General features: G+C 34.7%; 1 long non-coding RNA gene across 2 annotated transcripts; it reads right to left on the bottom strand.

Moving 5' to 3' along the window:
- Nucleotides 1–222: 222 nt before the first annotated feature.
- Nucleotides 223–7,785, bottom strand: LOC105482709 (uncharacterized). Of its 2 annotated transcripts, none has more exons than XR_987795.3 (3): nucleotides 6,524–7,785; nucleotides 3,989–4,016; nucleotides 223–1,693 (listed from the first exon to the last, which is right to left on the bottom strand). It is a non-coding gene; the product is annotated as an uncharacterized lncRNA (long non-coding RNA). The 2 variants fall into 2 exon arrangements; XR_987796.3 differs by having other exon boundaries at nucleotides 224–1,693; nucleotides 3,989–4,150.
- Between the last annotated feature and the right edge of the window lie 3,523 nt (nucleotides 7,786–11,308).

Below are 11,308 nucleotides of genomic sequence, written 5' to 3'. Positions count from 1 at the left end.
GAAATATACTTGTTAAATGAATAAATGATTGAGTAGAAATCCAACTAAGTACGAATTCACATATACATGATATTAAGTCCTTTCATTTCTTACTGCCTGACCCTAGAATAGAAATTATTTCAGACCAGGGAAGCAAGAAATCTGAAAGGTTTTTATATACAACAGCATGAACCTTATGCTCTTTCCTACTTTGAAAAACATTGACAAGAGTGAATGTCTAGATCCTCCGAGAATCAGTAAAAGTTTTTCACCCTCTGCCTGTGGCACACAGACAGCTTTCTTGGTGAAGCACTTGATCAACGGTGTGTGTGAGCTGTGAACGCCTGGGTTGCCCTGCTGAGAGCAGGGCACTCTGTCTGTTAAGGTTGTACATTGCTGTCTGCAGGTTTTGTCAGCAGGAGCAGAGGAAAAAAAGCAAAAAGAAAATTCAACAGAGGTAATTCACAGGGGGGCGAAATGCACACATCAGTAAAGTGGAGGTGGCAGAGTGTTCCAGCATCCACTGGGAGCACTATCAGAAAATATGAAAGTGCTACTTTGGATTGTAAGGAGCAGCATGGGGTGAACTCCACAAAGAGAGAAAATAACACAAATTGTCTACCTGTGATAAACTAGTCAAGTTCCTGGAGTAGTGGTTTCAGAACATCCTTGCTTCTCCTTTCTGATCAATTGAATGCTTTTCAGGTGGGGGAGATTCAGAGCAGGGGTTGTATTTAGAGTAATCAAGTGTTTGAGGATAAAGCATTTGGAAATGTATAATGTGTGAGTGGTTATGGCCAGTGAACACTCACTTGGGCAAAGGCAAAGAGTAGAAAGAAAACTGCCTTTAAATACATATAAAGCATATTTTACTCTTCTAGACCTTTAAAACATGACAAGCGATTTGGGGCAATAAAAAGACTTTTTCATAGAGTCCTATACAATGTGGCATTTTGAAAGGTTGACATTCACCCCAAAGAGATTATAATAGACTATAATAAATTGCAACCCTTTGCCCTACTTTTACATCCTGATATCAGGCAGTGCTTTCCAAATCAGCAAGGAATTTGGTATTATTCACATAATTATCCCGCTTAAAAGACAAAAATAGGAGCCAGAGGTCAAAGGTGGGGTTTCTGTCTTGTCTAATGAGTAAAAACTTGGGGTTATTTAGCTTTGTGTGCCTTTGGAATAAACCATAACAAATAAAGATACACAGTTCCTTTTTATTTTTAAAAAGCAAGAGCTTCATTATTCATGCATTCATTTAGCACATACTATTGTGGATTTTGGTATTCTATGTTTCGCATGGCTCTAATACAAAATCAAGTAAGAATGTCATTAAAATTTTAAAAAAGTATTATGAAACCTATCAACCACCTGACATTTAATTTACATCAGACCTGCCATTCATTTTTAATAACATTTATGAATCTCTGAGGTGGAAGAAATCAATACACATTTTTAGAAAAACAAAATCAGCAGGAAGTAGAAGACCCTCAGCAATACTTTGATTTTCTTCTGGAAAAGCAGCAAACGATGTTGTTTTGTTGTTCCTATTATCTAAATGCTCCTGAATTCCTTTAGTCTTACAGCAGTATGTTGTTAGAGAAACATTTTTACTAAAAAGCTAAAACCTTCAAAGTGATTGTTTGCTGTGATCCTTCCACATCTTTACCTCCCTCTCTGTCTTTCTCTTTGTTCCTTCGATTACCTAAAAAGACAAACAAACATGTATGAAAAAGACTCTACTTTTGTTTTTCCAAGACTAACAGGAATCAAGGAAGCGAAATACCACAGAGTATAGGGAACATCTGCTGGAGGGAGATGGGTAAGGGGAAAAGCCTACTCAAATAGAGACAAAAGGGTTGCGAGGAAGGGAAAGTGTTTGATGCGGAAGGTGATTTTGAAACATATCATAAACCCTGAGGGTGACATGAATTGGCACTTATGAAGACAGAATTTTTATCTTAAATGACCATAAAGTTAATTTCAATAACAACAACAACAACAACAAAAGATTTCTGAGGAAAATGTGCCATTTTCCTGACAAGAGTGAAAACACTCTAAATAAAGTTTGTGGCAGATTGTTGATTATCAAAAGATAAATGTCCTGGAACCTCAGAGAGTCAATAAATCAGAGTTCTATGTAGCCATCATAATGTAGCTTCTTTATAATTGCATAATGAACCATTTTAAAAGTGGATTCCAACCTAAATTCCTATTTGTATAGCCCACCACTCTCCCTGCCTGCCCTATTCTCTAGCTCAGGATTTCTCAACTTCAGCACAAGTAAATCTTGGATCAGATAATCCTTTACTGTGAGGGGCTCTCCATCACATGGGGATATTTTGCAGCATGCCTGGCTTCTACACATGAAATGGCAGGAGCGCCTCCTTGACACGGAAATAAAGAAGTGTCCGGACATTGCCAAATGTTTCCTGGAGAGGAAGCAAAATTGTTGCCCGTTGAGAATCACAGCTCCACCTTCAGTGAACTACTGAACTACTCTTGAACTAATGGATTCCTTTTTATTTCCTGAACACACATGATGTTTTCCTACTCTGTGCTTTGCCCATTCTGTTTTCTATGCTTTCAAAGTTTCCCTACCTTTCTCTATCTACTACAATTCATGCTTTTAAGCCCAAAACAAATGTAACTCCCTGTGAAATTTCTTACATCCCAAAATAAATTTGGTTACTCTTGAAATTATATTATTACTCATAATAATTTCCATACTCTTAAAGCATTGTATATGTGCATATGTGTGTATATATGTATATGTGTGTGTGTGTATATATGTATGTGTGTATATATTGTTTTTGTTTTGAGGCAGAGTCTCACTCTGTTGCCCAGGCTGGAATACGGGAGTACAGTGGCATGATCTTGGCTCAGTGAAACCTCCACCTCCCAGGTTCAAGCAATCTTGTGTCAGTCTCCCGAGTAGCTGGGATTACAGTCTAATCCATTTTGCTACCCACATTTCCCAATATAAAACATTTTACCTAGTGACATTAAGAGTAACAACAACAACAACACACACACACACACACACACAAAACAAATAGCAAACACTACTGTCTAAAGGTGCTGTTCCAAGCTGTCTTAATCTGTTTAATGTTGCTATAAAGAAATACTAGAGTTTCCATAATTTATCAGGAAAAAAAGGTTTATTTGGCTCACAATTCTGAGGGTTGGAAAGTTCAAGATTGGGCATCTGCATCTGTGAAAGCCTCAGGCTACGCCCACTCAGGTGGAAGGTGAAAGGGAGTTCATTTTTGCAGAGATCATGTGGCAAGAGAGAAGAAAAGCAGAGGTGGGAAGGTGCCATGCTCTTTTTAACAACCAGATCTTGCAAATAATGTGAGAACTGACTCATTCCCCAAGGAAAGCATTAAGCTATTCATTAACCTATTCTACCCTCGTGACCAAACACCACCCATTAGGCCCCACATTCAAATTTCAACATAAGATTGGTAATAACAAACAAACCATGTCTACACCATAGCACAAGAACATGCTATGTACTTGCTTGTATTATCCTCACAATATCACCATGAGATATGAATTATTGCTATTCCTATTTTACAGGAACTGAAGCCTAACAGAGGCTAAGTAGCTTGTCTAAGTTTACACAGAAAAGACATGGTTAGTTTGAACCCAGGCAATATGACTTTGGACTAACATTTTTAACCCCTATAAAATACCAACTTCCCAAGTGAAAGAATTAATATTTGTAAAATTAAGATTAAGATTGTTAAATATTTTATTTGTATAATGGGAAGATGATTTGGTATTACCCTGTATGATGAAACAGGAAAATGTGCCGACTACAGGGTCCAGCTTCATATAATATAGGGGACCTAATAGACAAAAAGGATACAGTCCCAGAGATAGCATAAATGAAGTTCACTTTGGGCATTTGGTGTAATTTAGGGTTTAGGGTTGACAATTAACAATAAAGAAGCAACGATTGGTCACTAAACTTAAAGAAAATTGAAAAACTTACCTGAATTTATAGAAAAGCCTTCTTTTATCTAAAACACACAAAGTAAAGCAAATAGCTTTATTGTTTTGGTTCACATCAATTCTCATGCAAGGATTGTTGCTCGAAGTATGAGACAAAATTATGGCTTTCTCATCTCCATTCAACCTCTACAACATTTTATTTCTACAATAAAAGATATGGGAGTCCAAATATACATCCTAAATTACTCATTTTCTTTAGCAGACTGCCTTAAAGCTCAGCTATAACAATGAGTAAAACAAATTTGAGAGTAGTAGATAGCTTGCTTTTTTCAACAAAGAGAAATCAAATAACACTTTTTATAGATTCATTTCTAAATTCATTAAGATTCCTATATCTTTAAAGATCACCTCTGCAATTTCAGTAAGAAACACAGAGCTCTCAGAACAAGCTTGTGTCTGTTTAAGTATAACCTTGAAATTCTCAGCAGCTCTCCCATAGCCATACATGGTTGAGACTATCAAAATCTATTTGTCCCTTAGGAACCTTAATTTGCCAATAACATGATGTATGAGAATCAATGAAATCATGTTACAAATGTGGAGTAGACTCAGAAGTTTCTCACAGATATGGAAAAATATCAAATTTTAAGTTTTTCTATGGCCATTTGAGAATAAGTGCTGCTGTTTTTAGTGCACGGAGGTTGAGCAAACTGAAACAGGGATGCAAACATGGTTTTAAATTCATATACATTGTCAGTTGTCAGACTCTGGCTAGTGAGTAGAATGTACTAATTCGGCTATTGCTACATTAACAGTATCCTAATGTTCAATTGTTTAATTAGCCATAATGTATAATTTAATTATTTGAAAACAACTGAATAACACTTTATTCATTAAGCTAACACTGGCTTCTGGGACAGATAACCCCTTCTCTCCTGAGACAGTGGAGTAATAATAGGAATATTTCTAGCTCATATCCTAAACTAAGCTGGTGATCCTGGTTGGGTAGTCATCTATGTGGTAATTTAGTCACTGGGGTCTTTTCATATTGTGATCTCCTCTTCTCTGTATCATCACATTTGTTTATACTCAGCTAACGTTTCAGAAAAGAGAGTGAAAATCACTTGAGGAAGGTTTGTAGGTCACACACATCACAATGTGTATGTTTCATAGGTCAGACTTCAATGGCATGGCAACTCCAAGCTGCAAGAAGGGCTGGGAAATGTAGTTAAGTTCTGAAGTTGAAAGAAAAGGGAACAGAGTTTGATAAACACACAGCATTCTCAGCCATGAGCATGATGAACAACAGATTTTATTAAATACTTAACTTAGTCATATGTATCATATATACATAGTTATTTTTATACATATGTAAACAAAAGTACTTAAAGGTATCTCTTCATATATACCTCTCATTTTGAGCAACCATCTCAACCAAGTATTGATATTAGTCTCGTCATGTTGTTTCTGTATGTATTTCTGGTTTTCTGTGTATTCTTAGTCTGTGCTGATCTTTGCTCCCCTTTTTCAATGTCTTGCATTTTCCCTGTTATAACTATCCTTGGTTGTTGTACTTCCAATAACTGTATTAGTCAAGTAATAGTACCTCATTTCACACTTTAGGTTTAAAAAGAGATTTATTGGATTTTGGAATCCAACAAAGGTCAGAAACCTAAACTTCGGAAAGGATAAAGATATGGCTGAACCTCAGAAACAAACAGAGCACAGGATTCTAAATCCACCAGGGCTCTGTATCTAACCCATCTTTTCTTCTCTCTGAGTGTCAGATTCATTCTCTCTCTGCAGAACAGCTGCTCAAATACGTCTGTAAACATTGTTTTTACATCTGAGGAAATCTACCACTGGAGAGAAACTCTTTCTCGGTTTCAATTAAAAAATTCCACTTGGCTTAGTCATACACCCAACTCTGGATCAATCAAGGGTTTGTAGGAAGGTCACACAGGATAATAGCAGTTCTCATAGGAATGAGATCCTTGTAAAATATGTGCAGCGGTTCCTTGAAGAAGTGGGTTGGGAGGAAAAAGTGACATTTGGGAGGTGGGAAGTGATGGTTTTAGAAAAAAGAAGTAGCACTAGGAGGCAAAATAATAAATTTACTTCTGTAGAAACTCACAGATTTTCCCAGCAAAATTCTTAGTTCAGCTATTCTGTAAAAATTTGAAGACCTTACTGGAAACTTACTCTTTATTATTAGATTATTTTATTTTCTCCTTTCTTTTTTCCTGGCTCTTTTAAATCATGATTCATTTCTTTTGTATTTTCTTTTGTTTCCTAAGTTATCCTTTTAACTCCTTTGAAGCTCCAGGCAGTATACAATACTCTACTGCCCTTCACTGCTGTCTACCAACCTATGTGATTATTGGCATTATTATCTGAAGCTGCATTCTCCCTTTGACCACATAGTCCCTAAAAATATACCCTTATAGGTGGGCTTTTGAATATTTTTTAATGTAACCAAATAGAAAGTATTTTACACATCATGACTTAGTACAGACTCACATATGTATACACATATGTTTATATAATTGAGAAAAGTTTTGTGGAAAATGCCTACCTTTATTGTTTGTAATGAACTCTCATATTTGTTTTAATATACTTCATTTGTAAATGCTGATCACAAGCACCTAAATTTGTTTCATGATCATCTCCTCTAGTTGACTCACTCTGGCCATCTAATCTCCTAGCATATAAACTGTGTGGGGTAAACTGGCCAATGTCATCTACAGGCCCCAATGGCTACCTGCTAAACATGCAGATCTGCTATTACCTAACCCGTTCCTCTTGGATGTCATAGAGTGTCTATGGTGTCATCAACCCTAGAACAACCGGAGCATTCTACCATCAAGAACTGGAATGCCAAATTTCTGGGTTATAGTCTATCACAAGAGGGTAGTGATTACAGTCAACGTTTTAACAGTTCTGGAATGAAGAGTTCTCTGAACCTGAGTTTCCTTATTTATAAAACAGTAGTAAAAATGATGCAGAGCCCTTCCCCAAGAGAAACTAACCATCTACCATGTAAAAATCCTGAATAGTATATCCTAAACAGCGTGGCAACAATTATGAACAAAGTACCACAAAGTAGCATGTGTGCACCCTACAATCTCCCTGTTTAGAGGGACTACCTTTTTCTCTACTGTTTTCAAGTAAATCTTCATTGTAAGTTGCTTAATCAGGACTTGATGAAATAATAAGATATTATCAGGGAGAGGGAGCAATGGGCAGTGGGCGTTTCAGACTAAATGAATATCAGAACAAATAACAAATCATATTATCATGTTTTTCACTTTATACACATATCATTTGAGGAACCCTCAGATGGGATAATAACAGTATAATAGTAATAATAGCAATCACGTATGCTACAGTGACAGAATGCCAGCTATTGCACCTGCTTTATTAAATTTTCATGACAACCTTTGATATGGGTATAATCAATATTATTATCCCTGTCTCACAGTGTATTTAGGGCATGTTAATTTGCCCAAGCTCATAGAAATAGAAATTTTGGAATTAGAATTTAAGCCGTGGTCTGTCTCATTCCTCGGTAGGATCTTTTAATCACAGACCTGATCACTTTCTCAGCTCCCAGCCACCAGATTATTATTCATCATTTCCAAAGTTGTTGCTACCATAATCAATGATACACGTGTTTTGATTGTCACACAGAAATTTTTGTAAAGCAGCTCTTTTAATTGTTAATCATTTTTCCTTCTGTAACTGGATTGTCCAATATGGCAGCCATGGCTACTTAATTTTAAAGTAATTAAAATAAAGTAAAATTAAAAATACAATTTTTCATTTGTACCACCTGCATTTCAAGTACTTAATTGCCACACATGACTTACGGCTACCATCTTGGACAGGATACACGTGTGTGCACATGCGCGCACACACACACATATTTCCATTGTTATAGAAAGTTTCTAGGTGGGTTGCACTGCAGAGCAATTTGAGACACAGACATTCAGACCATTACCTATACTACCTGAGTCAATTTAATATGATTTCATACTATTTTATTCCCTCTCAGCTTCCTTAGTTTATACTCATGAAAATTAATTTCTTATATCCTGAAAAAATATCAGCAATTATAAATTTATATTTATATGCTTTGTATGTATTTCATTCTTAGAGGTATTATAATTAATAAAAAGGAAACATAAAACTAATTTCTAAAACTAATCAAACATTTATTTAATTCTGATTGGCCTATTATAGCGCAGCTCCAATAAGTCATCAGAAATGAGGTTATTGTAAATGAAAATCTTGGCTGTGTGTATACAGCATTGGTATGTTTGAGTCACTCATTCTTTCTTTATCTTCCATCAAACTTGCACTGAGTGGCAGACAGTTTAACACAGTGATTACATAAAAATATGATCAAGTAATCTTGGATCTCATAGGTATTACTAGAATGTGCCCTCCATGGGTTAGCATTTTCATTGGCTTGTACCATCACCACTTGGCATATAATAAGAACCTCAAAAATACATTTCTGAATGAATGAATGAATGAAATGAAATGATGTGGATTTAAAAAAAAATTTATACATGTGTGCATGTTTTGGCCGTGAAAAATGCGGTAAAAGAAGCTGGCCAAAATCATAACTCCATTCCTTTTGCCCACTCCCTGTAGACATGGTTTTAATGTAATTCAATTTTAAGCAAAAAATTTCTCACTTAAAAACTTCAAATAAATCTCAAACGTGTTACTTAGATTCTGCTTTTCCTAATAGGTTTAAAATGTAAGCTAAATTATAAATTGAAACAGCAGGCCTAAAATTAGATATGAATTCCTTTGTGGTACTGGCCATCACACCTCACATATCTGATTCCATAGAAGCATTATTGGAATTATGCCGGGGTGAACCCCAGATGTTCAAGCAACGCTCACTTTTCCAGGCAAAATTAAAATAGAAACCCTTCATTCTGGCAGCCGAAACGCTTAAAGTTGGCATGAAGCCTCTCAGAGACTAATGAGAAAGATGCGAATGATAACACTACATTGAGATTCTATTTCATTATTCATCCCCTACTCTCTATGGAGGCTTTACAAACATTAGCTAATGCTCAGAAGCATCCCTGGGAGGTAGTTTATCATTGATGTCTTTGTCTTGTACTGTGGAAACCGAGGCACAAGGAAAAAGATGAAATTATTCGAGCAAGTTCATCTAAAAAGATATCTACCACAAAAGACTAGAAACAACATTTTTAAAAATGTCAAACTCTTGACACAGTCTTTTTTAAACTACTAAATATATACAGAATAAAATGTTGTAATAGCCAAACCATTTTTAGGTGAAGAAATCCAAGATCCTTATAATCTGATACATACAGCTATACTGAAAGGAAGAAGTTGTTTCTTAATTCCTCTTCCTTTGGTGAAAGTATGGTGCTATAACCTGGGAATGACACTTCTTGTGTAATACCCTACGGAACTGTTGGCATTAAAAATAATGCCCCAAATTATTTATAAGACCTTGGCATGCTCTCCAATTCACTGTGCGGCATTTCACCATGTTATTAAATAGTATGAAAACGTAATTTTAACAATATAACAATATACCACAACATAGCTATATTATAATCTAGACAGTTGTTTATCATTTTTTGGATATGTAACTCTGATAATATTTACTAATTAAATAATGCTTCAATGACTAACCTTGTATATAAATCTTTTCTACTTTCCAGTTATTTGCCATACAGCAGATTCCTTGAACAGAATGCAAAGGGCATTATTCAAAGGGTAGAGAAATTATTAACACTCTTGCAGTATTGCTAATTTTCCCTCCGAAAAGGTAGTATCAATTTACTCACCCATTAACAACACGATTGGGCTTACTTTGAGGCACTTTCTCTAAACCTGAGTATAAATATTTTCCAAACAGATATTTCTAAATTTTAAAGATAGACATTTATATATTGCTGATTGATGTGTGACTAAGTGTGGATATTTAACAAATGTTTAATACCTCCTTTTATTTTACCTTTAAAGAACCACTCTAAAATAAGCCTAAAGTTAATACTGAAATAATTATGTACTTTTAAAAAAATGAACTGTTATTAAACTACTGTACTAGTTAAATGTTATGAGGATAATTATTATTATGGACTTTTAACATTTTTTATTTTATTTGTAAAATATGTGTGCTATTTATTGACATCTATGAGGTGTCTTCAAATATAGAAATTATGTTACCAGACTTCTTTTGGGATGTGTCATGGTAATAGAAGGAATACTCAGTGGGAGTCCAATGTATCTGCCTGTGAATTCTGGGTATGTGATTTGGTATGCTGTCAGATTTTATTCAGATAGTTTAAAATTTTTATACTTCCAAATGTTTAGTTGAATAAATTATAAATTATTTATGACAGTAGTCTTATGGGGTAGGTGTTATAACATCTACCTCATAAGAGTACTGTCATAAATAAATGAGTAACATGTGAAGAGGTACCAGGCATGTGTGGCACACAGTAGCTGCTCAATAAATATAAGACTTTTTCCTCTTGTCCTGGTTTGATTTAACTTCAATCCCAGTGGAAGTAATAAATTTTTCATTATCCCATCAAGTATCTCTAATCAGTTAATTTCATTAGCACAATAAACAAATTATATCTAAGACAGGTTACTAAAGCCTAGAATCGTATGTAGAACAATGGAACATATCAAAGCCAGTTCTCTGATGCCAGAATTGCACATCTACCATATCTTTGAGAAAATAATATGTTAGCCAACTAAACCATCCAATTAGAATCACTCCAGTGGATTTCAATTATAATTACTCATTTAATAATTTTCTGACCTAGACTTCTATATCCATCACTCTAAGAGTATAGTTCTTTTTGGGAAAAGTAATTCAGTAAGAATAAATGAACCAGTTTTTACTATTTAATTTATTATTGATTTTTTCCTTAATTTATCATATGACAAATATTTAGCACTATATTTAAAAAATCATCTGTAATTTCTTTCTTTTTGTAGATGTCCTGTAGCTCTTTACATCTTAAGATATGGCTACATATTTTAACAGTCTCTAGGTGTACGTTGATAAAGACGCTATAGGACTGCTAACTTGTACCACTATATCTATACATCTGAGAGTAATAGAATTCTTGGTGGGGGCACATGGCACTGAGAATAAATAATATGCTTTATTTAAGATACTCTCATTTGGGGTGTTCAGCAACTCACAACAGATTCTAATTCTAATTTATCAGTCATCTGATGAATATAATTGTTAAATGTATTTTAAATTCATTCTACATATATCAGTTTTTAACTACTAAACACAATATTCAAATCAAAAAATTTTTTAAATGACACATTTATTTAG

The sequence above is a fragment of the Macaca nemestrina genome, chromosome 1 (assembly GCF_043159975.1).
Source record: "Macaca nemestrina isolate mMacNem1 chromosome 1, mMacNem.hap1, whole genome shotgun sequence".
Classification (NCBI taxonomy): Eukaryota; Metazoa; Chordata; class Mammalia; order Primates; family Cercopithecidae; genus Macaca; species Macaca nemestrina.
The sequence above is the reverse complement of the archived record's forward strand: the minus strand, read 5'-3'. Positions and strand labels throughout refer to the sequence as shown.